Source organism: Dendropsophus ebraccatus, chromosome 5 (assembly GCF_027789765.1).
Source record: "Dendropsophus ebraccatus isolate aDenEbr1 chromosome 5, aDenEbr1.pat, whole genome shotgun sequence".
In the NCBI taxonomy this organism is placed as follows: domain Eukaryota; kingdom Metazoa; phylum Chordata; class Amphibia; order Anura; family Hylidae; genus Dendropsophus; species Dendropsophus ebraccatus.
In genome coordinates, this window is record NC_091458.1 from 33,003,655 (window position 1) to 33,009,654 (window position 6,000).

The 6,000-nt window shown below is 48.4% G+C and overlaps 1 protein-coding gene across 2 annotated transcripts in view; it reads right to left on the minus strand.

The window, feature by feature from the left end:
- LATS2 (large tumor suppressor kinase 2) overlaps window positions 1-2,933 on the minus strand; it is a 45,463-nt gene extending 42,530 nt beyond the window's left edge. For both annotated transcript variants that reach the window (XM_069969824.1, XM_069969825.1), the window contains exon 1: window positions 2,740-2,933. The gene's annotated coding sequence lies outside the window, so the exon portion shown is untranslated. The remainder of the gene's footprint in view (window positions 1-2,739) is intronic.
- Window positions 2,934-6,000: the final 3,067 nt, after the last annotated feature.

A 6,000-nucleotide genomic window follows, 5' to 3' on the forward strand; every position in this document is an offset into this window, starting at 1 on the left:
GAAGAAAAAAAATTCAGAGGAATAGGACACCTCCTTTCTCTTTGGGAAGTTGCTTAAAGTTCCTCCTCCTCCTCTTTCCTCTTGGCGTCAGCTCCTCAGTCACAGAGGCACATTCCAAGCTGGGGAGAATTTACAGTCCGATCAGAGAGTCTTAGAAAAGGGGGAAGAAAAAAATCCCCATGTGCATCTCATGCTGCAGGAATGAGCTAGGCCCGAGCCAGCGCAACCACTTATTATGTTGTTTCGGTTTTCCTTTTTTTTTTTTAAGAAACCGCGAGTTATGGATAGAAGATTGTGGCCGAGAAATAGGAACGAACAAAAATAATAGTCATTATAGCAAATGCTGTAATAAAAGCGGAACGTGCAATCCGAGTATCTATCTACTGTAGTAACATGGAAGGCGGCTGTCATATAGAGGAGTACAGGAGTGCAGATACATATAATCCATGGGAATACCCCCCCCCCCCCCTTCCCAAATAGTGAGAGATAAAACGGCCCAGCAGCATATGGATCCATTACTGATATAGCGTGCAGCGCTGACTGGTTACTATATATCATGGTGAGGGAGTCTGTATGTACAAGTGTCTGACCCTCCGCAACGTCAGGACTTCAAAGGAAAACCTGTGTCTGTAATAACAGCAACGGCGACCAACAAGGTGATAGGGAACAGAGCCCCCCAACCCATTCCTGCCCACACTGTACACATGGCAGCCGCAGCCCGAGGACTTCACACAGATAGCAACAGATCAAAGGGAAGGTGATGGATCCGTGTGCTGTGCACTATGCTGCCTCATACTGTGTGCTATACACCTTTCTGTGAGACTGATGGAATCCCCAGTACTATGGCTGCATGCCCCCCCCCTCTATCACTGCCCCCCAGTATTATGGCTGCATGCCCCCCCCCTCTATCACTGCCCCCCAGTATTATGGCTGCATGCCTCCTCTATCACTGCCCCCCAGTAATATGGCTGCATACCCCCCCCCCTCCAGCAGAGTCCCCCAGTATTATGGCTGCACGCCCCCTCTATCACTACCCCCCAGTATTATGGCTGCATGCCCCCTCTATCACTACCCCCCAGTATTATGGCTGCATGCCCCCTCTATCACTACCCCCCAGTATTATGGCTGCATGCCCCCCCCCCTCTATCACTACCCCCCAGTATTTTGGCTGCATGCCCCCTCTATCACTACCCCCCAGTATTATGGCTGCATGCCCCCCCCCCTCTATCACTACCCCCCAGTATTATGGCTGCATGCCCCCTCTATCACTACCCCCCAGTATTATGGCTGCATGCCCCCTCTATCACTACCCCCCAGTATTATGGCTGCATGCCCCCCCCCCCTCTATCACTACCCCCCAGTATTATGGCTGCATGCCCCCTCTATCACTGCCCCCCAGTATTATGGCTGCATGCCCCCCCTCTATCACTACCCCCCAGTACTATGGCTGCATGCCCCCTCTATCACTGCCCCCCAGTATTATGGCTGCATGCCCCCCCCCTCTATCACTGCCCCCCAGTATTATGGCTGCATGCCCCCCCCCTCTATCACTGCCCCCCAGTATTATGGCTGCATGCCCCCCCCCCCCCATCACTGACCCCCAGTATTATGGCTGCATACCTCCCCCCCCCTCCAGCAGAGTCCCCCAGTATTATGGCTGCATGCCCCCTCTATCACTACCCCCCAGTACTATGGCTGCATGCCCCCTCTATCACTGCCCCCCAGTATTATGGCTGCATACCCCCCCCCCCTCCAGCAGTGTCCCCCCGGATTATGGCTGCATGCCCCCCCCTCTAGCAGTGTCCCCCAGTATTATGGCTGCATGCCCCCTCTATCACTGCCCCCCAGTATTATGGTTGCATGCCCCCCCTCTATCACTGCCCCCCAGTATTATGGTTGCATGCCCCCTCTATCACTGCCCCCCAGTATTATGGCTGCATACCTCCTAATGTTGCTTGCTATCTTTGCTCCCCCAGTACTAATATTGCATTGTGGATTGTGTGTCCTGGCAGGCTCCTCTCTCCCCGTGTGCAGTCAGTCATTTACTTTTTTGTTTTCTGTTCTGCGTGTTATCCCCTTGTCATTTGTATAGTGCTCTGGAATCAAGGGCACTTACAAAAATAAGTAATAATATTAGTGCCCCCTCTATCACTACCCCCCAGTAGTAGTGCCCCCTCTATCACTACCCCCCAGTAGTAGTGCCCCCTCTATCACTGCCCCCCCAGTAGTAGTGCCCCCTCTATCACTACCCCCCAGTAGTAGTGCCCCCTCTATCACTACCCCCCAGTAGTAGTGCCCCCTCTATCACTACCCCCCAGTAGTAGTGCCCCCTCTATCACTACCCCCCAGTAGTAGTGCCCCCTCTATCACTACCCCCCAGTAGTAGTGCCCCCTCTATCACTACCCCCCAGTAGTAGTGCCCCCTCTATCACTACCCCCCAGTAGTAGTGCCCCCTCTATCACTACCCCCCAGTAGTAGTGCCCCCTCTATCACTACCCCCCAGTAGTAGTGCCCCCTCTATCACTACCCCCCAGTAGTAGTGCCCCCTCTATCACTACCCCCCAGCATTAGTGCCCCCTCTATCACTGCCCCCCAGTAGTAGTGCCCCCTCTATCACTGCCCCCCAGTAGTAGTGCCTCCTCCAGCCCGCACGTCCTGCTGCTGCTGCTATTACGTGTCCGGTGCATGCCGTACATGTGTCTGCTGTGGGGAATGTAGGTGGGGGCGCGGGGTATTACCGGCAGCTCAGTCGTTGCTCCTCACAGCCCACGTTCCCGCTGTATCCGCCGCTGGCTCCGGGCTCCCGGGGGTCCCCGCTCTTCTCTCCCCCCACAGCGAACACACACAGAACAGCAGGACGGACTTGGACGTTCACCGCATTGTTTGCATTCCATTGCGATCACGTGTCCGGTGTTGCCTGCGTCATCGCACTGCCTGGTGATGATTGGAGGAGGCCGAGAAGGGGCGGAGTCCTGACTGAGAGTAGGCGCTGCATCCTAGAGAGCTGAGGGACCTCTGATGACGTCATGACCATGTGATCAGTCACGTGCGCTGGAGAAGCCGTAGATGTGCGCTTCTCTCTTGCTAGTTTGGGGTTGTCCTGGTGCTCTGTAACCCAGTTAGCTCTGCATGTCTAGCGCTTCTCCCAGAGCTGTCTATGGAGTGGGATGTGTGTTACCTAGTTAGTAAGCAGCAATTAGTGGTATAGATTCCACTACTCAGCAATCCCCAACCTGTTGCATGACTACAACTCCCATTATGCCATCCATGTTATATACCCAGACAACCCTTTAAAGGGATATTCCTATCTCCACTAACATAGATGTAAATTTAGGACACATAATTGTGCAAATCCATTAATAATTAGTAATTAGCAAACTTTCCTCTTTTTCTCTCATTGATGACATTTCGTTGTCTAGGTTACGGACCACCACTCTGCTCTAAAAGCAGCACTTCAGATACTGTAAAGTGCAAAAGTGTTGATAAATTAGTGCAGGGCAGTAAGAGGCTAAGACGGTAAACACAATCGACGTGCAAACAACTTAAAATAATGTCCATTCGCTAAATAATGGCTGCCAATAAATGTATTGTGTGAACTAACGGACGTTGTTTCCATAGAGTTCAATGGAAATCAATGAAGATTGAAAATAATGGTGGTTTCATTCGTTCTGTGTTGTGGTCTGTGGTAGGTGCAGTGCACCAGGTGTACGGCCAATGGAGAGGTATCCTCATCTGAAATATACAGAGGCATATATACATAGCCCGCTGCTCCGCTGTAATGGGAACTTTGGGGATTTGCGACTGCTCTGGACAGAGATTTCAGAAAGAGCACTGTTTCTAAATGTAAATAAAACACGACTTCCTGCAGGACATACAGCAGCTGATAAGTATGGGAAGACTTTAGATTGTTAAATAGAAGTAAATTACAAATCTATATAACTTTCTGACACCAGTTAATTTGAAAGAAAAAAAAATCGCTGGACAACCCCTTTAACCCCTAGACGACCTAGGACGTACCAGTACGTCCTGGAAGTCTGTGCCCAGATGACCCTGGACGTACCGGTACGTCCTGAGCTATGAAGCGCGCTCCGGAGTCCGCAATCAGCAGCCGGCACCTCACCGGTAATGACACACTGCAGCAATCGCGCTGCAGCGTGACATTAACTCTTTAAACGCCACGCGGCCTATGGCATAGCAATGATCAGTGTAGAAAATGAAACTAATGAATATACAAGTCTCCCAAAGGGACTTAAAATGTATTTAAAAAAAAGTTAAAATCACTAACACACTACCCAAAATCCCCTCCCCCAATAAAAGGTTAAATCACCCCCCTTACCCATTATATAAATAAAACATATAAAAATAAATAAATAAACATATATACCGTAGCGTGCGTAATTGTCCGATCTATTAAAATATAACGCGTCATTGCGAACGATAAACGGCGTACACGAAAAGAATTATAAAAAGTGATCAAAACGTCTGATCTTCACGAATATGGTATTAATAAAATCATGGCGGAAAAAATGACCCCCCCATACAGCCCCGTAGGTGAAAAAATAAAACTGTTATAAGCGTCACCATTTTATTAATATTTAATTGACAAAAAAAAAGGATTTCATTAAGAAAAAATATATAACATTAGAGAATCTGTGTAACTTGCATATGGTTGTGTTCGGACTGACCTATAGAGTAATAATATCATGTCGCTTTCGCCATATAGTGCATTACGTAGACACAGGAACCCCCCAAACGTTACCATATTGCATTCTTTTTTACGATTTCACCAATTTATATCTTCATAAATAATATATTTGGAATTCCGTCATACATGTTATGGTAAAATGAATGACGCCATTACAAAGTACAACTATTCCTGTAACAAACAGGCCCTTACATGGCTTGTAGATAGAAAACTGAGAGTGCTGGAGCTCTTAGAAGGGGAGGAGGGAAAAACAAAAGCACATAGATCAAAATTTGCGCGGTCCACTGGGTCATTTTGGGCCTGGTCCTCAAAGGGTTAACCCCTCCTGATGCGGATCCTGCCAGAGAAACCACCACTACTCCAATGATTTTCTATGGATATCAGACTCATCTCTTTTCATTTGCATATTTTATGCACAGACGAGCAGGTGGTGGTTTCTCTGCGGCGGGATCAGCATTGGGAGCAGCAGGAGGAGGTAAGTATTGGGGGCTCTATCAGGGGGTCATGTGGGTTCTCCCCGGGTGCCAGGGTGATAGGTTCCCTCTAATATCCACAGTATTTACTATATTCCTCTTAGAGTCTGCTCTTAACGGCTGCAGAAAATCTGCAAGGTCTGAACACTACCTAAGTCTCTGTTCACGTGGGTCACATTTGATGTGGATTTAATCCCAGAATCGTTTCAAACCCAGTGACAGCCCACCTGTAATGCAACTGAGTGGGGTTTCTGCTGCCCTTTCTGCTACGTGCATTAAAAATGTTACTAAAGTATTCATTCAGGCAAGGAAAGACTGCACGTCTGTGCGCAATTATAGGCTTGGTTGCAGGAAAAGCAAGTGTAGGTTTTTTTATGTAAAAATCTAACAAGGGGTGCAGTGAGGATATGGACCCCACTGGTAACAGGCACATATGTAGAACATGTGCCGTGAAAATAAAAAAAACAACATTTTTTTCATTTTCACAGCATAAATGTGCCCGTCACCAGGGGGCCATATCCACGCTGCCCCCCTCGTTAGATTCCTTATGGGGTGTAGTTTCCAGAATGGGGTCACTTGTGGGGGGTTTCTACTGTCCTGGCCGCACAAAGGCTTTGTAATTGCATCATGGCATCCTCTAATGGGAATGGCAGCCATGCCTATTTAGTTGGGGAAAAGGGACAATTCTAATTTATTTTGGGGGTATTAGGCCAATTATTAGTTTATAAGGTTAAAAATGACAGGTGTCCATCAAATTCAACCTGTGTTGATCCAGAGGAAGGCAAAAAAAAACCCTCGTAAGGCAGACAACAGTAGCCTCA